The sequence below is a fragment of the Mycteria americana genome, chromosome 8 (genome assembly GCF_035582795.1).
Source record: "Mycteria americana isolate JAX WOST 10 ecotype Jacksonville Zoo and Gardens chromosome 8, USCA_MyAme_1.0, whole genome shotgun sequence".
NCBI lineage: Eukaryota > Metazoa > Chordata > Aves > Ciconiiformes > Ciconiidae > Mycteria > Mycteria americana.
Genome location: NC_134372.1, coordinates 20,852,870 through 20,877,686, shown reverse-complemented (window position 1 = coordinate 20,877,686; position 24,817 = coordinate 20,852,870). Strand labels below are relative to the sequence as shown.

Here is a 24,817-nt window from a genome sequence, read left to right as displayed (position 1 = left end):
TGGGCCTTGCTTGCCCTGTCCCTTTTGCTGATGTTTTCTCCCCAAAGTGACCTGGAGACGTGGCTGGCAGCCCCCACTGCTCTTTGCCACCCAGTTTCCCCAAAAGCTTCACCTGGCAGACCCTGCTGCTCCCGGGCCAGCAGTTGCAGAGAGGAGGCTTATTTATTGTGCTTATTTTGAGAGCATGTCTTATTTATATACAAACCCAACCCAGGAGAGGGGCCGTAAATGCCTCTTTATTTCCATATTTATCATTGCAGTTCAGATGGATGAGGAATCCGATGGAAAGTTTAGACGAAACAGAGAGGAAATGAAAAAGTGTTGGTAAGCAGCAGCTCAGCCAAGGGACTGGCAGCCTCAAGAGTTTCCAGCAGTAAAAAGGCTTTCAATTACCATGCCGTGCTGCTGCTCGATAACATCTTCATTTCCCCAGCTGTGCTGCCAGGATGGGGCAGTGGGTTCTCTCTGCGGAGCACCCCGTGCCCTGTCATCGTGTGACCCCTGCTGCAGATGTGCCCAGCTGTTTTCCCAAAGACTGCAGCCTGGTCATTATGGGGATATGGAACTGAGATCCTTAAAAAGAAAAAAAAAAAGCACATTTGGTCTTGTTGGTGTTTCTTGGGCTGTTTTCTTTCCAGATGCTGGTAAGTACTGTGAGCAGCAGCAGAATGTGGGTGCTGATGAGCAATAAATATCTGCAGGTGATGAGCATCAGGCTCACTCGCACCGTGGTGGAAAGGAGTCGCAAAGGCTCTTCTGGACAACTTCGGAGTATCCAGCACTGGGCATTGGTGATGGATGATGATTTAAAGCCCATTTTTGCAGGGAATAATGGCTCATAACTGTCCCCTCTCCTTTAAGTGTGCGACACCACCAAGATTTATGGTCTCCTTGTTTCCACCTTATGGGAAGTGTTTTATTAATCATCCCTGCACTTGCTCCTGAACCCGTGTGTGCTGTGGTGTGGAGATGCTTCAAATGCACATAAGAAGAGGTGGCAGTGTGGGATGCGGCTCCCGGGGGCAGCAGCTGGAGTGGCAGGGATGGGAGCTTTCCAAGGATCTGAAACCTTCAGCCCCTGGGATGGACCGTCTGCCCGTGGGCCAAGGGAGCCTGGCTCAGCCCAGGCTGCTCTGCTGGGGCATAACTGGGACTGCAAGTCTGTGCCTAGGGCCCCTGTGTCCCTGGGAAGGAGGCTGGGGATAGAGTTGCCCATTGCTGCCTGCACAGTCCCCCTCTGGCACCCCATGCCGATGACTTTTTTTCTTACCTAAATCCCTGCTTGGACACCTGGAAAGGCTCCTGCTCAGGTCATTAGAGATGACTGCTTTTAGAAAGGGTCCCTAGGGACACTGCTGCCCACACAGTCCCATCCCAATCGCAGCCAAGCTGGTGGCACTAAAAACTTGATGTTCCCTTCACACCAGTTACGCACCCACCAGGTCCCTCTGCTCTTGCTACAGGCTTTATTCTCCTCTCCGCTTATAAATCATTTGTACATGGCTTCCTAGGAAAGCAGCTTTGAATTGATCACCGTTGCTGCCTTATCTAATTTAATCCAAACCTGATATCAAACGGGAGCAAGAGAGGGAAGCCTGCGTGTGGCAAGCCTCTTGGCTGTCATGAACGGCATCGTTAATAACCCATAATGAAATGCTGGAGTCATCTGGCATTGCCTGGCTCTTGAAATAAGGCAGAGCCTGCCCTCACTCCCCTGGCTGAAGCCCCACGAGGGCCGAGCCATCCTGCAGATGCGTTCCAGAGGGAGAAGAGTCATCAGGGACTGACGCCCACCAGGATCCCGACCCTGAGCTGCACTGCCACCGCACAGGCAGCAGTTCACCTGGAAACCCTCATGCTTTGGCCCCCGGCCCTGCTGGCAGAGCCTCCCCGCAAGCAGGGACAGACCCTCAGCTCATCACATCCCATGTACCACTCCGGAGCCTCTGAGGGATTGATGGCAAAAGCCCTCAGATGAGTCTTTTTTTTTTTTTTTCAGTGAATGAAATAGCATTTGGGCTGGTGGTGATGAGAGGCTGCAAGTGGGACCCATCTGATCCTTACAGCAATTCAGGGAGTCTGATGCTGACATGGCAGAACTGGTCCTGCAAAAGCTCCCAGGTCCCAGCACGCAAAATGCGTGAGAAAAAGCATTTTTAAAAGCAAGGAGGGTAACCCTGCAGCTGTGATGCCACCCCATCTCAAGCCTGGGGTTCACCTCTGTCCTCTCTGGATGCATCTGCACTGCAAAAATCATCTCCTCTGAACTTAGACTGGGTCATGACTCGCTTCTTGAGTTGTAAAGACATGTTTCATCATCTCAGAGTGGAAAGTGGCCGCCGCCAGCTCTCTGGCAGTGGCAAGGCCGGCCAGGGCAGGCTGGGAGGTGATGCAGCATGGCGCTGGAGCTGAAGGTCATTAAACAATTACACCTGCTGCAGCCTGAATTTCATCTAATTTTTTGGAGCTACAGCATGACACAAAAGGCTGAGTGGAAGGAAGGGAGGAAAGGCCAGAGGGGAAAGGCATTTCAAACAACAGTCCTCTTCCCAGTGACTGTCTGGCCACAACTCCATCTATTTTGGTGCAAGCGTGAAGCGCAAAGCCTAGACCTGCTGCCTGGAAACTCGACCTAATGAGTCTCCTGTAGCCTGTGGAGTTTGCTGCTTATACGGGCGAATGACACCTTTGATCCCTCGTTGTCCTCCTCCCCAGCCTGCCTTGGCCCTGGGATGGGAGCAAACCCGTGCTCACCCGGGATGCCCTGGAAAAGGCTCCCCTGGCTGCGAGAGTGTCTCCTCCTCTCCTGGCATCCTCCCAGGGGGAAAAGGGCAATCAAACCCTCCTGGTGACAGCTACTCCGCGCAGGAGCCCTGTGAACACATTGCCATGGCTGAGCTGGTGGAGAAACCGCACGGTCCCGAGGAGGAGCCCAAGGAGGGGAGGTGGCTCCAGCCAAGCATGCAGTGGTCCCGGGCACAAACCCACATGCCTTTTCCTGGAGAAAATCTGAATTCCTGGTGGCCCAAGAGTCACCTCAGATCTCTCCATCCCTGCAGCGATTGTACCGTCTCACCTCCAGCTCCTGCCCGGAAGAGAACCGAACTGAATTTTCAATTTCTTGAAATCAAGTAATTAGGGTCAGTCACAAAGGCAAGGAAAAGTTTTATTGACTTTATCGTGACAGTGCGGTGTCAGGCTATTGATCTGGGCTTGTGCTGAGCAAGGGCAAGTTTTGTATCATCCTGTGTGGGGGGAACCAAGCTCTCCCTGCTGCTTTGCTGCTGCTTAGGCACAGGACTGGCCCAACTCTTCCGGCCCCTTAGCCTAGTTCACTGTTAAACTTGTGAAGCTGTTGACCGAGAAGCTGTCAGTGCTGTTTCGCAGGGAATAACCCATTTCTGCATCCTCAGCTTTTCTGATTTCCTCTTTCAGACAGCTGACTGCTATTGATAAGGGAAGACCAAGGTCCCTGTGGCAGGTATTTGGGGATGCCAGTGGCTCTGGGCTTGCAGGAAGCCTGTGGGACCTGGGCAGCAGTGCCCAGTGGTCTCTGCCTGGGAGAGGGGAGCGGGCAGACGCAGCACACGCCTGGGCAGGATGCTCTGCCCAGGGAGATCAGCCCTGAATCCCACCCTACGCTCAAAGCCCAGCCACTTGGAGCAGAGCTTGCCCTTAAAAGGAGGTATTTAAACACAAGGAATCAATTGCGTTAAGTGCAAATTCATCTGTTGATGCTGCTGTCCAGGGGCAGAACGGCCATTTACTGTGGCACATGATGCTGTGGGGATCAGCGGCTCTGCACTCATTAATGCTCTGGGCCACTAACGATGCCCAGAAGTGGCTGGAAACAAAGACAACTGAAGTCTGATGGATTAATGCTGCTTCCCACCAATGCAGGCCGTGATCCATCAATTACCTATCTGCTTAGTCCTTTTCTCCATCCTTTTACAATCTAAATAGCACATTTTATAGTCGCTGCTAAGCGATGTGATCAACATCAATTACCTACTAAAAGAGAATCAAGTCTTGATTTAAAATTAAGTGCTGCATTTTGCCATGTTCTTTATATGTAGCCAACAGAATAATTGCAGTGACATAAAAACTAATTACACAACTCCACAATTAGGCCTCCCTCCTAGTGCTGTGACTGTCTTTTAAGTACATTGGTGAAAAATTACTCCCAGGCCTAAATTACTCTTTCACACCCATCTTCTCCAATACCTTTGGAAAAAAACCTCCACCCCATCAGATCAAACAGAGTAACTCGAAATGCAAAAGATAATACATGCAGAGCATGTTTTCTAATCTCTTTGATGTGTGAGTGGTTTCAGACGGCAGGATTAGGCTGGTATCGCCCGAGGATGCAGCAGCACTTCTCTCTGTGATGATGGACCAAGCATCTCAGCTAGACTTCCCAAACCGCCTGGGGCTGTCACAGGGCAGTGAGGCTGGTGTGCTGGCACCCTGCCATGTCGCCATTAGGCTGTAGCCAGGGAGAAGCTCCTTTTCTCTGTGCCCCAGCCTACGTTTGGCTCTTGGGCTGCAAGAAGAGGAGAGGCCAGCCCTGCCCGGCTACCGGCCTTGACTTTGGTGCATGGAAGGGTTTTATTGCTGCTCCTGCTGTGCCCGAAAGACATGGCTCACTGTGGCTTCAGAGAGATGGCTGATCATCCTGTTAGTGCTGTTCCACCTGGCAGAAACAAGAGCTGGATCCAGCTCGCCTGCCCCACCGGAGAAACCATGGTGGGGTTTGAGCAGAGACGGATGGTTAAACCCCATCCTGAGCTGGTGGCAATGCTGTTCCGGGAGCCAAGAGGGCCCAGAGCCCCAAAAGAAGAAGGAAGAGGCTGGAGTACAGCAGTGCCTTCATGCATCCACAGGACAGGAGTTATGCCTTGCCAGAAATCACGTAGCTGCCTGAAAAATCATATAAATCTGTGGAGCACTCCTGATGGGCTTTGTGGGTTTTGCTTCTGGATTCCGATTTTGAGGTGCTTATATCCAACCTGGAAAGACTGAAAACATTTCATTTACTGGAAATGAAAGCTAGGATTTGCTTACAATCAATCTCCTGCCTCCAGGATCTTTGTGGGTGCTGGCAGCAAAGCACAGTGGCAGCAAAGCTGGCAGCAAAGCTCGGTGCATGGGTGAGTGGAGCCATGGGGACACTGGCTCAGGGGACAGAGTGAGTGGGCGCACAGCTTCCCGCCAGTCCCTTTACACTGTGCCATCCTGTCAGTTGTCACTTGCTGTCACTGAGCATCCTTTGCTGGATAATTAAGCATTGCAGCTTTAATTTTGGGGCTGCCAGGGTGTTTTTGGCCGCTGCCTGGTGCGCAGTGGAGCCCATAGGCATCCTCGTGCATCAGCTGTTCCTCAGCCACAGCCCAGCCCTTGCCGGGGAGGAGGGTTGCATAGCTCGTGGCTGTGGCTTTTCTGTCATTTCTGCAATGCCGTCCCTCAGTCACTGGCTGGGAGAGGGGTGGGAAATGCTTTGGCACCCGATTTTAATCAGCACTGTGCTGCGAGCTAATGAGGCAGAAGGGATCTGTGGGCTCACGCCTGCGGCAGCCCAGCAGTCCCCATGCCTTCCAGTCTGACTTTATCACCTCTTTTTCAGTGCGGTCCAGGGGACCTTAGGTGCCAAGGCTGTGAATTAACACCCTTGTACTTAGCTGAAACTTCACTACCTCCCTCAAACGGTGTGAAAAATAAAGGGGGTGCTGAAGCAGCCAGCGGCAGGGAAGACAAGATGGCTCAGGCCAACCACTCTCATGAACCTTGCAGATGTCACCTCCTTTTTCCTCACCACCCATCTGGCGCAAGGGACAGGGGGAGCTCGGGATGCCCCAGCACAGGCGGGTCGAGTCTAGAGCAGCAAAGGCCCACAGGACCAGGCACCCTTCCCTGGCTGCATCACCGACATCTGGGGACTCAGGGCTGTCCCTGTGCCCCGCTGTTGCTACCCCAGCTTCCCCCGAGCAGAGCCGCCCGCTGCCGGCACCCTGGGGCTGTCTGGAGGGCGATCGAGGGGAGGGCGATCCCCGCGGTGCCACGCAAGCTCAAGGGACGACGCACGACCAGCAAAGGTTCCGGTGCTCAGACTCCGCACGCAGACAGCTGCGGTGTATAGCCACCCCGGAAGAAAGCAGATGGCATTTAGAAAAGCCATTTATTTTACCCTTTTCCCCTAAAACCGGTACGGAGAGGTGACAGTCAAGTCAGTCCCTCCCTCAGGGTGACCGAGTTGCTTCAGGGCCTGGCACTGCCTCGGCGGGGCTGGTGTCCGCTGTCCGGAACAGGCTGTTTGCCCACAGCTAGGGCGTCTCTTGAACGCCCGGTGAGGCTCGCTACCGCTCGCTCGGGCCGCTCCCGGAGCCGGCGACCCCGTCCCGGGACGCGGGGCAGCCCCGCTCGATGCCAGGCTGGCGGCGCCGCCTCACGGGAAGCGCGGGCGGCCCCCGCGGGGGCGGGGCCAACGGCGGGGCGGGACCGCTGCATCGGCCAGCGCGGGTTGGGCGGGGGCGGGAGCCGAGTGGAGCGTGCGCAGTGCGGAGTGGTGAGTGGGGGGGGTGGCTGGGCCCGCGGTGGGGGGACGCTGTCCTGGCACCCCCGGCTCGGGCCGCCGCTCGGTGCCGGGGGACCGGGCCGCGTACGGGCCCTGTGGGGCTGAGCCTCGCCTCCCGCGCCGAAGCGTGTCCTACCGGTGCCCTCATTCGAGGGGAGCCGGCGGTGAGGCCTTGCCGGGGCGGGGGGCTGCCCGCCGCACAGCTTTCCCCCAGAGGGGGCCCTGCCCAGGCTCTGAGGGCGCAGAGCCTGGAGAGCTGCTTCTGGGGGTGTGGTAACGGCGTTTGCCCTAAGCCCGGGGGTGGTGGCCTTCTTTGGGCAAGGCTGGGAAGTAAAGGCAGCTTGCCTGGGCTGTCGTGTTCTAGAAGTGACCAAAAATCAGGGCCCTGTGGTGGGCACTTACCTGCAAAGTGTGGGGCAGGATCCCCGGGCAGACAAGGATCCCTTACACTGAACGGTTTTAAATACAACGAGTTCAACAAAACAGGAGCAGTTTGGATTCTGCCTTGAGCATGAGGACAGGCTGGGTGACCTCAGGCCCCCCTTGCACGTGGGCAGTTGTGGAATAAAAGTGTCCTGGTGCCTTTGGTGTAGCGCTGGACCCTTAAAATGGATTTTTCTTTAGGGTATGCACTCAGTAACACAAGGCCTGAATTCTTAAACTTTAATTATTTTGGTACAAGCTTGCATATGTCTCTCGCTGGAAAACTAGTGAAAATACATGTTGCACAAAGCTAAGGAGTGAAAACTGAGCAAATGGGATTTTGTATATAAACACTATTTGGAATATTGCCTTAAAATGTTTAACTTAGGTGCTTGACTAACACTTGCATTAGAAGTAATCTTTGACAAATAATCAACACTACCCGCCTCTCAAGATGGCCTGGGTTTGTGCTAACAAGTTACGTAGACACAATTTCTCAGGGGCAAGTTATTTATTTTACAGTGTTTCGCTGATGGAACTAACCTAGTACAAAGATGGCTTAGAGGCAGAAAGTGTGACTTCACTGATACTGTTTAATTTGCTTGCCAAAGTAGTGTAATTGGCACAGGCATTTCTTTTGGTAGAGCTGTCTGTGCAAGGAGGCTGCTCTGGCATACAGCTGTGGTAGAAACCCTTTTAAGTGCAGATAAGTCTCTACAGTGGCGTTAGAAGCCAATGACACACCCTGTTGTTTACCGAACGTGCTACCACGGTGTTTCTGCTCTGTGTGATCCTCTTGAATTCGTTTGTGCTCTGGAAGTAGCATTATTAAAGGATGGACTTTTTTTCCTCTCTTTTCTTTCCCCCAACCCTGCCTTAAGCCTGGACCGCATAGGTATTTTTCAGCAGCCTCCAAGGCATTTCCATGGTGGAAGCATCCAAAATACTGTCCCAGAAACTTTAATGTAGAAGTGCAGCTAACAGTGGTGAGAGCAGTGTCTGCAAGTTCCTGGGGTCTGCCATCCATGTGACCATGTAGTTGCTAGATTTGAAGGGATACAAATACAATCCTTTTAAAGAAATAAGCTGGAACCTGGCAATTTCTAACGAGTTCCCAGAACAGCCCTTGAACCTGCAATGCCGTCCCCCTCCCCTAAAGCAGCACAAGACCAGTGCTGGTGCTACTGTCGCCAACTTCTCTTTTTTTACAGTTAAGAATTTCTTTAGCCTGAGCAATAAAACACCTGAAAAACTCTCAAGCACCCCCAAACCCTCTCTCTGTCTGCTCTTACTTAGCAAGGAAATAGAAGACTACTTAAATACAGATGTGGTCAAGCTAGGCAGGTGTGGTTGAAAGCACATCGACTATATCCTGAGAATTTGCAAGGCAGTGGATTATTGGGATAAATTTAGGAATAATAGTCAGCCTTTCTGTGTGCTAATCCTCTCTGCTGCTGTCTCCCTTTGTGGCTTTTGTAACCCACCTCAGCTCTCTTACCACTCAGCTTTCCCCTCTGAGAAATAATGTTTAACTTGCACTCATGAAGTAGGTGAATCAGCTTTAATTAAGATTTGTCGAGCGCTTTGTTGATACGTTCCCTATAAAGCTAGTTATTATTTTTCATTAACACGCAGATATTCTTAGCACCTGAAGTGAAAAATGACACAACACTGGGGATCTTCTGGGAAAGAGCCCTGTGAAAGGAGACAGCACGTGCTAACGAAGGCTTTGTCAAATCTTTTCTGGCTGTGGTTCACGAGGCAGCTTGCTCCTAAAGCTCTGACTCAAAAAAAACCCCCAAATTCTCTCGAGTCACTGGGAAATCTTAAATGTTCCTGGAAGTTAAGCCCCGCTTTTGCTAAAGATTTGTAGATCTTGCCCCCTTGCCAGATTTCTCACAGAGCCTTCAGTCGGGGTTTGGTGCAGCTGTGTGCATATGGCATCTGCTGTGCAGGCACAGCTGCTCTCGCCTGCTTTGAAACACCTTGTTTCAATGATTTCAATTGCTTTCAGCAATCATTGTCTCACATTATTCTGTCTGGGGTAAGGAAGGCCTGCCCGCTCACCTGGGTGGTGACCCTTACGGGCTACTGCCTGTCGCACAGGTCGGTGAGGCTGTCTGGGGGTAAGAGGGGGAGGAGGGAAGCCTTGCCCTTCCCCACAGGCAGCCCAGGTCAGCATCCCTCGCCCTACAGTGTGTGGGAAGGCCATCTTCACTGCCAAAGTAGCTTGGTGGCAAATTAAGCTGAAGAGCTTCATTTATGAAAGGTAATGAAGATGTGAATTGAAATGGTTATGACTGTGCTTGTTCTGTGTTGCTGTGTGGGTGCCCTTTCGGCAGGAGCTCTATTGTATTTTGGGGAAGAGAAGGCTGTTAATTTAGCTCTAAGGTGTCACTGCTGTAACGGTGTAGGATTGGCCAGATGGAGGATGCTGAAATGAAATGCAGGGCTGGAAAAGCCTTCTTGTCCACGCCTGTGTCCTGAGGAAGGTGAGAGATTCTCAGAGCGGTGGATGTTTGTGCAGATCTGAACTGGGGGCAAGTTCCCTCTGGGACTTGAAATCCTGGTCTCAGAGCGCCTGATACCTTGTCTAACTTGCCTGTGCAGCAAATTAAGCAGACCGCAGTGTCTCTTGTCTTCAGAGACTGGGGAGCCCAGCGGATGGTTGTCCTTCTTGTAAACAGCTGTTAAATGCTGAGAACTGGTAACACCCCTGGAGAGGAGCAGGGATGGAGAAAACCCTTCAACAGCTGCTATGGGGCTGTGTGTTTTACGTGGCCGAGTGCTCCACTTGTTGCCCAGACCCTCTAGTTTGTCTGCGACTTTCTTAGGGGTGGTACCCAGCACTGAGCATGGCCTTCCAGCCCAGAATTAGGAATTTTATGTTCTTAAATCACAGAATAATGTTTAGCTCTTTGCAGCTGGAGCTGTGGTATCACAGCGCTGACACATCACATTTTTAGTCCAGTCCCTGGTTTTCCTCAGCGTTACCTCTGTCCAGAAAGCTTTCCCCTGTGCTGTATTTGTGTGCTTGATCTTTGGTTTTGTTGTTTCTAAGTGTGGTTCTTTGCACTGTTTTCCTTGCTTTTCTTTATATTCATTTGTGGGTGTTTTTGGAACTCTTCTTCAGTTTACCAATGCTGATCATGACCTCCAGAGTGCTTCCAGCTCTTAACTGCTGGGCATCCTTTCAGGTTTTATAGAAGTACTTTCTCTTTCATTGTTCAGGCCATTAATGAAAAGGATAAATAGAAGCAGACCTGCACTGAGCTCCAAGGGCCCATACATGAGGGTTGCTCCTGTTGTGACAGGGAATCATTGATAGCTACCCCTAAAGTGTGTGTATGGGGGAGTTGCTTGTTTGTTTTTTTTTTCTTCCTTAGTTAGTAATGAGCACTGTGCCTCGTTAAGGTGAGCTCGCCTAGTCCGAGTTCCTCTGGTTTGCCTGAGAGTGTCAGGTGGATAGAGTGAAAAGCCTGATTTAATGCCGTTGTGCTCGTCAGAGGTGTGACGGGCAGATTTCTATAGAAGGGGAGTTGTACCCCATTTCTGAAGACTCAGGTGATTTTTCAAGAGCTTTCATGAACCTCTTTTAACCGGAGCTTCTCACTGGTGCTCGCTAGGACTGGCATTGCTCAGAGGCAGTCCTCTGGTTGCTCAGCCTTGCTTTCCACCAAGAGCTCCCCGGGTGTTTCTGCTTTGGTAACAGAGGGGTATGCATGGGGGGAATTTGTGTCTGTAGTGTCCTGCTTCCCTTTCCTTCTCCATGAGTCTGTCCTCAGTGAAAGTTAGGCTTGTCTGTATGTGACTAAGGTAGTAAAAATACATCTTTCTCCTCAAGCAATTCAAATTTCCTCGTGTGGTTGCTCTGCTCTGGGAAAAAAAAAAGACTTGCTCTGGAAAAATTAATTACATTCATTTTTATCCCTGAATAGTGTGTGGCTGTGGGAGCAGTTGCAGGATACCTTGTTCCACCAGGGCTCTGCTGGGCACCTTTGCAGCACAAACTAAGCTTAATGAGGGGGAGTTACTTTAACTGAAATACATTAACTGGAGAAAATGTCACTGTCCAAACAGGACCAGCTCTAACTGCCCCTGAGTTCTGTAAGTACTGAGCTGCTGTGTTCAGCTTTTTGAATTTTAAGAGGTTGGTCCTTTTCTGAAGTGCGCTTCCACCCACAATACCATCTTTCTTTGCACATCAGTGTAACTGTGGGGTGAAATTTGGGCCACGCTGAATTCAAGGACAACACAGGGTTCCTCTGTGGCTTTTATCTCTTCCACCTCTCAAGGCTGGTAAATTGAGGTACCCAGCCACAGCTGTTCGCTCAAGCTGTGCTTCAAGGACGACATCAACAGGATGGAGAAGCTGTGCCCTGTTTGTTCTCCTTTATTGGTCCATGGCTGATGGTGGGTGCTCTGACCAAATTTCCGTTCCAGGGGAGAAAATTCAGCCTCCCTAAAGCATTCTTGTGGTTTCTGTTGGATTCTTGCTTTCTTCTCTCCGGGGGGGCTGCATGCTGTAGTTAAATACTGGTGGAAAGGTGGTGTTCCTCTCTGGATTATGGCTGAATCTCAGTGGTGGATAAATTGCATCCCGAGTCCGGTTTGCAAAGCCCTTTGGGCTTCGTGGGATGCAAGAAGCTGTATTTTATTCTAGATGTGTGTTTGCTGATAATTCTACAGGATTTTCGGTGAGCAGGTTGTAAGAGTTCTGATTTTACTGGTTCTCTGCGCAGTCAGACTCTTTGCCCAAATAATTCAAAACCCTGCTGCAGAGAGAGGAGAAGGAAGGTGGAAGGACGATTTAGAAACCTCTGGGTCACTGGAATAGGTGGGAAGAAGATGTTTATCTGAAGGAGATACCGAGCCAGGTGTATGCCTTTAAGCATCTAAAGAGAAGTCAGGATTTTTTTAACGGCTGCCTACTTTAAACCCAAATAGTTTCTTTAATGAGAGTTTTTAAAGGTTTAACTGTTAATTTTAGAATTTTTATTTCAAGCATGCTTCCATAAAATTAACTTTTTCAACACAGAACGCTTTAGTGTCTTCCGTGTTGGTGCTCATTTGCAAGAAATCTACGCGCAATTATTTCTTATGTACCAGTTAAATCTATCAGCCAACAGATGTCAAGTGTAGCAAAAATGCTATAATAATATTATGGTCTAATAATAGTTATAATGATTCTAATTACCTGGCGCGGCTTTTGAGCGAGGCAGAATCAGAAATTAGTGCAAATGGGATGTTTAACCTTGAACTGCATAAGTAGGGCACTTTCAGAGGTGTTTGGGCTGTACCCCTTCTTCCCTGTCGGACATCCCATTTCTTTTATTTCCTCCAGCAAACTGGGAGTAACAGTCTGGTCTGTTTTAAATGTTCAAACCTCATTCTCGGTATGTTCAGAGGTGGAGAAAAGGGCTGGTGAGCTGTAGACGAGCACATTTCTTAAAATACCCATAAATGTGAAGCCTGGTCATTTTTAAGGTCGCTCTGCAGTCTAGCCGCCCTGGTTTTGGCACATTCCCGCTGCCTGATGATTACAGCACGCACAGGTTGCTCTCACCTCAGGAAGGCTGCAGGAGGCTCAGCAATCTTCATCTTTTATGCAAGCCAGTTGTGCTGCTTTTAAGTGTCAGGGAGGATTTGGCACAGCCTGGAAAGCACAAAGCCAGCCTGAATCTGCCTGAGTGCTGCTGGGCAGCTTTTATGCTGTCCACTGATGTGAGAGCGGGTGTGGAGGCGTGCAGGTGAGCAGACATGAGTTGTTGATCCCGACGGAGGCTTTGGTGTGAGAGGTGAGGGGAGCATGTCAGTAGGTAGGAGCCAGCTGTCTTGCTGGTGTACGAGAGCTGTACTTTGCCTTCTGCAGTTTGGACCTGCACAGCCTTGTTGGAGTCTCCATCCCCAGTGCAGGAAGGATGCTCTGTGTGCTAGCTCTTCCATGGCACTCCCAGTGCCTCTCTACCACCGTATTTTTCCTTTAGGAAGGATCCTGGGCTGCATTTTCTATATTCCAGTGGTTTTTGCCCAACCTTGCTATGTGCTGTGTAGTGTCTTGAGGTCCCAGTGCTCATTATTATTGTAGGACTGATAAGGTGATGCATAATGGATCGCCCCTTGCTGCAGATGTTCATTTTAATTTTGTGATGTGAATTTGGTGAGGAGTCCCTGATTCACAGAGAAGGATCCTTGCTGCAGAGGAAGCCCCACATAGGCTGGAAGTCAACAGTTTTCAATGATTATGTGCCAGGCTGAAAGTTTTTCCTCTAGATTCACAGGCTGATGAGAACTCAGCAGGACCTATGGGAATTCAGGTGTCGGTTGCTGATCCCTGGCATGGGCAGCAGCTGTGAATCTTTTACTGTCTTCCTGTAAAATGGATCCGGAGGTGCCCTTACAAGGTTTTCTTCTTCATTTCCAGCCTGCTTGTAGGCTGGCATGCTTCTCACGCTTTCTCCAGGGCTCATGCCAGTGAGAGCTCTGCCATCTTCAGCCTTTTCTTGGGGGAGGTTTGCCTTCTTGCTGGAGTCGGTACCTCCATTGGTGCATCACCATGGAGATGGGGCCATAGGAGCTGCAGGGCACAGCCTTTTCCAGGCTCACATGACGAAGGATGTGGTAATGGGCTACCCTTGTTTAGGGAAAATGATTTCTCGGAGTAGATAATTTGTCAAAGAACACTTGGCATCGCCCCAGATGCTATTAAGGAAAAGACAAATCTTGGATCTCTTCAAGCCCGAGCTGTGAGGCTCATGTAATATTCACTTGCTTTTTAACATGCTGCTTTGCTTTGCTCAACATCAGGCATTGCCGCTATGACCAATGCTGACTCACTAACCTGCTTGTGCTTTTACTTACCCTGAGAAACCAAAGCTCCCTTTGTTTTCTGCTCCCGGTAAATATTAGCAGTGTATTTCTCATCCTGCCACAAAAGCAACTTTCTGCATCCCATTTCTCAGCCCATTAAGAGTCAGGATTTTCACTGCTCTGAGTCGGTTGCAAGGGTTCGCTTCCCTATGACTGGTACGGCTCTGGCTGTGTTTGCAAAGGACACAAAGGGTGCGTAGGTGCATTGAGCTCTCCTGCATGCAGAGGAGCACAGGCACCTCCCTGGCTTGGCAGACTGTGCCAGCGCACCCCAGACCCTGAATGAGCTTGTGCTGAAACCTCCTTGGGGGTTTGGGGATGCTGCCCTTTCTGCTTGCCTAGCACTGGTGTGCTCTTTGCCTAGTTTCTGGTACACGGAGAACCGTCTCAACAAGGTCTAGAAGAGCCCTCCAGCACCTCTCTGCCTCATTGCCTCCGCGTCTCATTTCAGACTTCATCTGTAAACATCTCTTTGCCCTTGCTAAACACTGTGTCTCTTAATTTCTCTCTGCAAGAGTATTATTTAATTTGTAAATGTTTTAGGACGTTATTTGAAAAATACGATATGAAGCTGTATTTCATTTACTGTAATGATCCGCTAATGCGGGCATATTTCAAAGGCAGGCTATGCAGTACTGTGGGGTTTAATTAAATTTTGTTTTTCGAGTAAGCATCAATAGACAGACAATAACAAATGGTGGACAATATGCATACAGAACAAAGTCACTCCATTTTCTTTTCCAAGACTGTGGAAGTGATAATGTATAGCCCTTAAAATGTACTCGGCCTGCTCACGATTGCAGCTTTGGTGCAGTTACTCACTTTAGGGGGAGTTTTTTTCTTCTTATTCTGACTTTATAAATTTTCTTGATCTATTCCTGCCCAAATAATAAACTCTTATGCTATGGAAAGTTTCCAGCAGGAGCCTTGGGTGAGCTAGGTTCTGCTGCAAGCTCTGGACTTAGTTTTGAATATTGTGTTGCTTAATGCATTATGGCTTGTAGAGATGGGTCCTTGTGAGGGTTACAAAACCAAAGGGCTGGGTATGAGGCTCTCATTCCTTCGGTGGGAAATGCCTGTCTCCAGTGCCTGGATGTGGTGTGTGCCAGCACTGGCGCAGGGAGGTTGCTGGGAGGTAAAAATGATGTTGTTGCATTTGACATTGTTGTACCCAAATCGGGAAAAAGCAAGTGGCTCTTGAGTGCGTTTCGTTCCTTTTCTTCCAGCAAGCATGGGGTAATCAAGTACAAAATGTATGCAGAGAAGCTTGGAAAGTCTGTTCCACATCAGCGGGAGGCTGTTGGAAATCATAATGGCACTCAGAAGCATGGCACTTGTACAAGTTTTCTAGGGGTAAAGAAATTCATTGGTGATGATGTAAATGGGCTCCTTTTGTTTGGGTTTGTGCAGAGCATTGCTTGAGGAGCAGAGCAAGATTGCTGGCTGAAGCATGGTTGAGTTCTGGCTGGTTTCTGGTGGCTAGTGTGGGTTTTGTTCTCTTAGTGTTTGGGAAATTTTCCATTGTTTAGAAACATAACCAGAATTTGCTGAGGAAACAGTGCGGTTGCCCTGGACTCCCCCAGCACTACAGCCCTTTGATTTCTCTCTGAAATTTCTCCAAGTCAGAGAGCCGAAAAAAAGGTAAATTTTTTAGAGGAGGACCCCCTGTCCTCTCTTCAGATATGTGAGTTCAAGCTGTGTCCTGGATTGATGCCTAAAGCTTTGCCTGCTTAACCTCCCTGCAAATGGATCCCGAGCCACGGCAGCGGGGTGGCTGGGGGCGCAGGCTGGCTGTGCCTGATGTTGGCTCTGCTCGCTGCCGGCTGACCCAGGGTGGGTCATTGTCCAAAGAGCTGTTGGGTGGAAATTAGAGCGTGTAAAGCCTGGGAGAGGCTGTGGGAACCTGGCTTTCGACTGGTGTCTCTGCAGCTGTAAGTGCCTGAACAGCATCACTGTAAATGACAGACTTGTGTCTGCTAACCTCCTCCTCCATGAGATCTCGGTTTAACACTTCCTGCATTACAGTAACAGCCTGTGTTTTGCTCCTTGCTGGAAAGCAGTGCCACGAGTACTTTACAGCTCTCCTGGTGCGCGTACTGGCTGATGGTGTTTTCTGCACTGGGTAAGATGCTTGTAGGAGACAACGATCCTGTCCAAGTAAGGCTGGCAAGACAGTGTCCTGTGCTTGATGCCTGTCCCTGTGGCTGGAGAGGAGTCCTGGTACGGATAAAATAGTGTCTAAATATAACTTGTCATGAGGCATCAGATGCTCTTTAAATAAATTCTGGAAAAAACCCCACGCAGCTGAGGGTTTGTGCTGGTACTACCAATACCAAGGAAAATGCCCTGTGCCTGCCACCTTGTTCTTCTGTTGTTTCCTTGCTTTAGGCTGCCAGGTTTTCCCTTTTCTCACTTCCTTTTGTTGATACATAGTGTCACTCGAGGTTCTGTTGCTGGGTTTTGGGGCAAGCAGTTGCTTTTTGGTGACTTGAGGCAGTGTCTCCTACTTCCCTCATCCTTCCTTTGGATTTCCTGCCCTTCTTCCGTTCTCTCTCATTTTGCGATAAGCTAACCTTCTTTGTGGGATGGTCAAGCTTCCCACCCAGGAACCTTGGGCAGACAAACTATTCTAAGGCCATTATTCATATTGTATGGAAGGAGCAGATTTCCTGGCTGTGGTGGGGCTCAGGTGGCTGACCCCAGATGAAGCATGCTGGCATTTGGAACATCTGGAGCTGGCGGCTGAGCCCCCTGGGCTGAGGGATTTGCTCTCTGTGCAGACCAGTAGGCGCTTGAGCCTGGTCTTTGCAGGAGCAGGCGAGTGATTTGAGTTCCCCATGGGTACTGACTGGCGTGATTAAATCTGGTAGATGTGCCCAGAGCAGGTTTAGGGGCTCGCTCTCCTGCCCAGCTGGATAACAGAGAGAGAACAACGTGCCCCACAGCAGAGTCGGCGCTGGAGAGTCCAGGGCCTGTGCTCTAATCGTTCTTGCAGGACCGTGCAGCAAACGGGGGACCCACAAGGGGCCTTGACACAAGGTCTGGAGTGACAGAAGCCCAGGGCATGGGAAGCTGTGATAGTGCTGGGGACTGAACAAAAAAAAGGGCTCTAGGACTACTTAAAAGAAAAAAGTAATCTGTAATTCAATTTTTGGGGAATTCACTTCTAGTGAGAGAGTGTGAGGCTGGCTGGGAGGGGAGGAGCACTTGCTTAGGCAGATGATAATCTATCACAGTGCGTTACTGCGCCAAGGCTCTTTGACAAACATTAGCTTTCTTAATGCCCTCCTAGGATGAGCGAGATGCTGTGCTGCTGGATGAGGAACGTGAAATTTCTGGACTATGACGAGCTTCAGCCCAGAGTGATAATTTAAACACCGAATTCTTTTTAATAATGGATATTGTTGATGGCTGCCTCGCATGGGAGTGCTGCACAGGAACAGATTGTGTTGTACGGATGTGTTTTAAAAATGAAAAGTGTACTGGTCTTTGTAAGCACTTGGGTCTGACACCGGCCAGCTAGGTTTCTTGGATTTCTCCTTTGGAATTTGGCAGCCGTCTGCTTCAGGGAGTACAGTGGTCTCATAAGAGTTTATTTGATCTGACATATGACAAATTGTTTCTGCTGGCGGATACTTCAGGCGCAGTCTGTTAGCTGGCAGCCGTGGGTTGGCGGGCACCGAGGAAGTTGGGGAAGGCAAGCCTGCCGTTCTCCTCCTCTTAGAAAGTGTCAGCAGAGGGAGTGTTGTTTTAGCCCACCTCCCATTCCAGCCTCCTTTTTGCTGGTTGTTAAATTGTGCTATTTGCATAGATTATTAATGTTGCTTATGTGCTAGGTGTTCCTGCAGGTGCTCATGTTTCTCGTTGTGCTTTGGTGTGTGGGGCAGAAGAGGAGAGCCTGTGTTTCTGGAACTGGACCCAGTTGCCATTAAAGATAGTTTGTTAAGTTGCCTTTTTTAGGGCACCCTTTTAACTCTGTAATGAGAAGTGGATTATTACATTCCTCAGCAGAATAAAAAGTACACGTCCCCTGTGAGATACTGTAAATGCATTTTATCTGTTCTGTTACCTGCAGTTTTGAGAATATGTCCCCTAAGCATTTTAATCTTGTTTTCCAGAGTTGTCTCAGGGTGAGGAATTGCTCCTATTTGCAACTTTGGGAATAATTACTCGTTCATAAATTTCTTCTCTTTCCTGCTGTCCATCTATTATTGCTTCTGAGAGGAAAAAAAACTCTCTGTAAATCTCCACTGAAACAGGACTGACTGCTTGATTAGGAGAGTTATGTGTGCTAGAAATGTGTTTGTGAGAGAGCATCTTGTAGCCGTGCGCATGGATGGACCCACCGGCATGTCCTGGCTCCTCCAGCGCCGTTCGAAAGCACTTAGCCACATAGAGCCTGCCAGATGCCCGGGCTGGCTCAGTGCTCCTTAGCCTACAATTAAAGAAGAAAGCACCGCAGGCAACATGTTTCTGGGCAGTCGTGGCACACCTGGAGCACTGTGATGAGGCAGGAGGCTGAAGGTCAGGGCTGTTCAACCACCCGAGCGGTGCTTTGCCTCCTGAAGTGCTTTGCCTGCAGTGCCTGGCTACTGTTATGAAATAGAAATTAGACAGGACAATAAAGGCAGCGGTTCATCAGCTGGCCCTCTTTTGTCCAGGAACTAAAAGCCAGTTCAGAGATTTTTGGGGAAGTGCTGTTTGCTTTGGTCCTTTTTTGCTCTTTCTTTAAGTACAGACTGAAAGAGCTGGAGACTGGAGGCTGCTGTAATTATTATTTCTTCCTGAACAGCAGAATAAATGTGCCATTTAATGCATAAATGACAGGGTCCTTGCCTCAGAAAACATATGTGGTCTGACCCTGATGCTGCAAACTCTTCTACATGTGAGTAACCGTCCCTGCCTAGTTCTGGGTGCACTGAGATTTCTCACTCTCTGGATCGGGGTCAGTGCCAAAACTTGTCTCAACGTGTGACGTCTGCGGTCACTGGAAGTCATTGTGTCACAAGTCACAAACAGCCTTGATTTGCATGGCAGCTGTATTTAGATGGCAGCTGATGGAGATGCTCTGCAGAATGGTTTGTCCATTGCGTGGTAAAATCTGCTTGCAGGAGGGGACAGCTGAAGTCTGTGGCCTTCATGGAAGGAGCCCCCTCCGTACAAATGTGGCTTGACAGTCCTGTGATGGACTTGCCATCTCCCTGCCTGATGTGGCAAGATGAGGCTGTGGCATCACCAGGATGTAGAGGAAGCCGCTCAGGATGTTCTGCTCTCTGAGCAGAGAGAAAGGTGCTGCAGATGCATCTTTCAACAGAGCTTAAAGAGTATGAGTGGCTAACAGCCTGCTGTTAGCTCTTACAGCAGGCAGGCAGATTTCGAGAGTCCTCCTTCGCTTTGCAAGTAGACGTACAGCAAAGGCCAAGAAAGGGAGCACGAAAATCACTGTATCCTTTGGCTGCTGCTTCTCACTGCCTGGGTGCGTTGTGTGGTGTTTGCAGAGGCAGCAGATGCAGCGACAGCCAGGACTGCCAAAGAAAGGACCCATCATGGACTGGTGCTGCTCAGCTACTGAGATATGCCCATCCACAAAGTGGCTCTTGATAGGATATTCTCTAACAAAAGGATGTTCCTCTTAAGTTGCTGAGTCTCCTGCTGTTGGTCCAAACTCCAGATGAGAAACAGTGCGTCTTTTCTTTTGGATGGAAGGGTGCTGAGGTTACAACACAGTCGTCGTCCCTTGGAAGAGAAAATCACAGAGGAAAACCACTTGCTTCTGGTTGCGTCTCTGTTTTCCGCCTTCCCCAGTCTAGGTTTTGGGCTGCTGGAGCCTACCTTTGCTGTGGCTGAGAGGCAATGGGATGGAGCTAAGGTACTGCTACTGCTCCTGATTGAACCCCACAGTTCTGAAGAGCAGTGAGCATGGTCATGGAGCTCAGGAGGGACCTGTGGACTGGGAGCAGTCCTACTGCTTGGAAGGTTTACTGCTTCTTTGAGTGTCTCTTCACGACCCTTCATTCTGCACACCTATAAGGCCCAGACTCGCAGTTCAAACCTCCACATTGAAGTGGTTGTTCAAGCCTTCCCTGTGGAGAGGAGACATGCGGACCTTGCAGCCCTTGAGTGCGGTGACCAGTATGACTGACAGCATGCGCAGGCTCCTGTGGTGGCTAAGGCATTCGCAGAAATGCTGTTTCATAACTTCTGCTGGGATTCGTGAGATGTACAGAGGCAGGTTCCCTGATTTGTCACCGTGTCATAAGGATTTAAGGTTGAGGAGCTCTTTGAAGCACCAGTACAGCCTTTTCTGCCATGACAAGGTGGAGATGAGTGCCAGCATGACTTTTCTTCCCCAAGGAAAACGCTGTTTTGCACAGATCACAAGCCATGGCTCTGCTGCTGTTTGAAGAGACCAGACGAATCGCAGAGACGGGTGCTCTGTGCAACATCAAAGTCTGCCCGTCAGAAGCCGAGATGCTCAGGAACTCCAGCTCAGTGTCCTTCATGTCTAGGCAGCAAAAGGAAAGAAGGTCTCTGAACCGGCAGTCACTTGAGGGATCAAAGCTCTGCTTAAGCAGAGGCTGATGAGGCAAAAGGCAGGACGACAGCAGGAAGGTCACAGCCCATGCAAATTATTGGGGTCATCTGATAACAGCAGGTGGGCCTCCAGAGGGATCTGTGAAACCTTCTCCTCTGCTGGAGGACTCAGGCCTGCATTTACTCCCGAGGAAGCAGATGTGCAATGTCCAGTGCCTGCGCTTGGCCAGAGCGATTCTGCAGTACCTGAGGGATTGTTTAATTAAAAGGATGCTGTACTGTCACATTTTCAACTGGTTTTTTGATATGTTGCTACAAGTAACATCTAAAATAGCTCTCCCTATCTGACAAGAGATGAGAGAAGAAATGTATTTTTCAGCTGTGGACTCCTGGCATTTGATGGTGCTTTGTGTGCAGGCAGTTTCCTTGCTTCTTCCCTGATTTTTATTAAGCTTAAAACAGTGCCCAAGGACCAAGGAAGACTGCACCATCTTGGTCCTCAGTGCAGCATGGGCACATGTCAATTTATAACCATCTTGCAAGCAGAAAGGCAAAAAACCATTCCCCAAAGTAGAGGTTGCAGATGATGAAGAACAGGAGGGGGAAGGAATTATGTTCTCTTTCAGCTTCCCATGTCTGTGCATTTACTTCTGCATTTGCAGCCCTTGGAGCTCTTTGCTATTTTAAATTTCCTTGGGAAAAAACTGCCGAAGGAATGCTGCCTGCTGTTGGCTGGCTGTTCTGCTTTGGTTTCAGACTGGGGAGGGTCTTGCGCTTGGGGAGCAAGACTCGCTTTTTAATCTCAGTGGGAAATGCCTGGGTAGAAGAATGGAAATCATGGTAAGAGTCACTTCTAGATGATTGTACTGGTAGTCTCTCCATTCTCTCTTCATACTCATTACTGTCCCAGAGCTTTTTTAACTGCTTATGGAAAGCATCCTCTGAGACCACTTTAAAAGTACTGATGCACTGAAAAAAATAAGCAAACTTGAATAATGCCTTTCATCCAAGCACGTGAAGATATTGCTGCAGACCTTAGTGGAAGGAGCCTCGTGATTCCCTTGGTTATAACTGTGGCATCTGTGTTAGGAGTGGAGGAACTGAGCCCCAGCATGGGGAGCGACTTGCCCGGGTTCTTGCAGAGAGTTGCGGCAAAGCCAGGAGCAGTCCTGAGGGAACCTGCTTGGCAGTAGATTACGTTCATCCCTGGAGAGCTCCTTATTCCCCTTCAGGGGAGGGTTTGAGATTGTCTTGTTAGGGCTTTATTCTGGGCTTTGCTACCAGTGGCTGATCTGGCACCTCCTGGGTGGGTTTGGCCCACGAAGTGGATCCCCGTGGCTTTTCAACTGGGAACTTGCCATGGAACTGGAAGGGTGGGGGAGCCCAGCTCACTTGCAAGGGAGGTCCTGAGCTGGGCATCCCACCAGGCATCCTGTGCAATTAATCCCACGGGTTGCAATGCCACGTTAATCCTGGCCGCATAGCCGAAGCATGTGGCGGGCGAGCCACAGGTTTGCTGCCCACGTGCTGTGCTGCTCCCTGCTGTGACCTGTGCCTGTGGGTCATCAGGCCAAGTAAGAGCTGTCACCGCTGCCCAGTGCACTGTAGAGAGGTGAGGAAATGCATTTTTCATAAACTTCACAGCTCACAGTTTCTGGCGGATCGATAGAGCTGCTGGAGAGGCCCTTCGCTTGCCCGCTGTCGGGGCACCTCTGCGCCGGGTGCTCTGCAGGGCTGTGGCAGTAGGTGCTGTCGGCTCGAGAGGGGTGGCAACCCCAATGGGAAACCTCCAGGCTGAGCTGGAGCCAGCAGTGAGGGTCTTGGTGGGGACAGGCTGAGATAGAGACATGGGGGATAGATGCTTGTACTGGGGCAGGTGGCATGGTGTGGGTACTGCTGCAGGAGTTGTGTGCCTGACACATCAGCATCAGACTTCTATAATACTGAGCCTGAATTTTGCACTTTTTTTAACGTCTTAATTGAGTATCTTTATAGGGAAGCCAGCACCTGACAGGGGAAGGAGGTGGTTGTGCGATGCGAGAGCCACGAGTGAACAGCACGAACCTGGAAAATCTAAAAAGCTGTTTCCAGAGAGGCTGAGCGTACACCAGTTAAATCTTTGGCTCTTTGTGGGCCCAACTGCAGCGGGACATCAGGGTGCCCCATGCCCTGGCTAGTGCAGTGTGTGCTTTCTTTCCTGTTAGATTCTCCAAGCTTGGGAAAGCAGAGGGGGTAAAAAATACACTGAACACTGGCAGGCTCTACCAGGTTAGTCTGAGGTAAGGTGTCACCTTGCAAATAGGGGCTGATGGAAATCAGCCCAGAGTGTTGAAGGAGCTGGCAGAAGAGCTCACTAAGCCCCTTTCCATCATTTACCAGCAGTCCTGGCTAACTGGGGAAGTCCCTGCTGACTGGAGATAGCGAATGTGACACCCATCTTCAAGAAGGGCCGGAAGGAGGACCCGGGGAACTACAGGCCTGTCAGCCTGACCTCGGTGCCGGGGAAGCTGATGGAGCAGATCATCCTGAGTGCTATCACACGGCATGTAGAGAATAACCAAGAGATCAAGCCCAGCCAGCATGGGTTCAGGAAAGGCAGGTCCTGCTTGACCAACCTGATCTCCTTCTACGACAAGGTGACCCGCCTAGTGGATGAGGGAAAGGCTGTGGATGTTGTCTATCTAGACTTCAGTGAAGCCTTTGACATGGTTTCCCACAGCATTCTCCTGGAGAAACTGGCTGCTCATGGCTTGGACGGGTGTACTCTTCGCTGGGTAAAGAACTGGCTGGATGGCCGGGCCCAAAGAGTGGTGGTGAATGGAGTTTACTCCAGTTGGCGGCCGGTCACAAGCGGTGTTCCCCAGGGCTCTGTGTTGGGGCCAGTTCTGTTTAATATCTTTATCAATGATCTGGACGAAGGGATCAAGTGCACCCTCAGTAAGTTTGCAGATGACACCAAGTTGTGCGGGGGTGTTGATCTGCTTGAGGGTAGGCAGGCTCTGCAGAGGGACCTGGACAGGCTGGATCGATGGGCCGAGGCCAATTGTATGAGGTTTAACAAGGCCAAGTGCAAGGTCCTGCACTTGGGCCACAGCAACCCCATGCAACGCTACAGCTTGGGGAAGAGTGGCTGGAAAGCTGCCTGGCAGAGAAGGACCTGGGGGTGTTTGTTGACAGCTGACTGAATATGAGCCAGCAGTGTGCCCAGGCGGCCAAGAAAGCCAATGGCATCCTGGCTTGTATCAAAAATAGCGTGGCCAGCAGGACTAGGGAAGTGATCGTGCCCCTGTACTCGGCACTGGTGAGGCCGCACCTCGAATCCTGTGTTCAGTTTTGGGCCCCTCACTACAAGAGGGATATTGAGGTGCTGGAGCGAGTCCAGAGAAGGGCAACGAAGCTGGTGAAGGGTCTGGAGCAGAAGTCTTATGAGGAGCGGCTGAGGGAGCTGGGGTTGTTTAGCCTGGAGAAAAGGAGGCTGAGGGGAGACCTTATCGCTCTCTGCAACTACCTGAAAGGAGGTTGTAGAGAGGTGGGGGTCGGTCTCTTCTCCCAGGTAACAAGTGATAGGACGAGAGGAAATGACCTCAAGTTGCACCAGGGGAGGTTTAGATTGGATATTAGGAAATTTTTCTTCACCGAGAGGGTTATCAAGCATTGGAACAGGCTGCCCAGGGAAGTGGTTGAGTCGCCATCCCTGGAGGTATTTAAAGGACGTTTGGATGAGGTACTTAGAGACATGGTGTAGTGGTGGTTTTGGCAGTGTTAGGTTTACGGTTGGACTCGATGATCTTAAAGGTCTTTTCCAACCCATGTGATTCTGTGATTCTGTGAAATGATAGATACATGTGGGGGGAAAAATATTAATTGCAGCAAAGAGCAGGAGAAGGGAATAGATACGGGCAGGAGGAGAGGCGTTTTTGGCTGGGGTTTGGGGCGATGGGGAGGCGATGAGGAAAGGGAAAGCCGTTTTGTATGGTTGAGGTCAGGTAGTGTGGCAGCTTTCAGAAAGATGTTTGTCCTGAAGGTCCTTGTGCATCTCTTATCTCCAGGCAAGTCCTAAATTGGTGCAAATCAGCCCCCACACTCTGGTACGGACTTGAACGTGCTTGCTAGCCCCAAAGCTCTCAGAGCGAGGGTGTCATGTGCATGTGCAGGCGGTCACAGAGCCCTGCGAGAGCAGCTGTCAGAAGTTCAGATGCATTTTTTGTAAATAATAAATGATAAATTAAGTCCTCTGGCCTCTGAGGTATGCTCTGCTTTTGTACACTCAATCCTGAGTGAAGCAGAAAATCCCCCCATCCTGGACCCAGTGCACTCTGGTGTGGAGGGTCTGAGGACTGCCCGAGACATGCCAGCTGCAGCCCCTGGAATTGGGGATCTTGCTGAGCCATGACAGAGTGGCCCCTTCTACCATTGCCA

The 24,817-nt window shown here is 50.2% G+C and overlaps 1 protein-coding gene across 5 annotated transcripts in view; it reads left to right on the top strand.

The window, feature by feature from the left end:
• Window positions 1–6,521: 6,521 nt before the first annotated feature.
• The window catches only part of SIL1 (SIL1 nucleotide exchange factor), a 103,134-nt gene continuing 84,838 nt past the window's right edge, over window positions 6,522–24,817 (top strand). For 2 of the 5 annotated variants that reach the window (XM_075510073.1, XM_075510068.1), the window contains exons 1-2: window positions 6,522–6,562; window positions 10,933–11,101. The gene's annotated coding sequence lies outside the window, so the exon portion shown is untranslated. Of the gene's footprint in view, window positions 6,563–10,932; window positions 11,102–15,486; window positions 15,506–17,756; window positions 17,802–24,817 lie in introns of those variants that run through there. The other 3 variants (XM_075510070.1, XM_075510072.1, XM_075510069.1) reach the window with 3 other exon arrangements.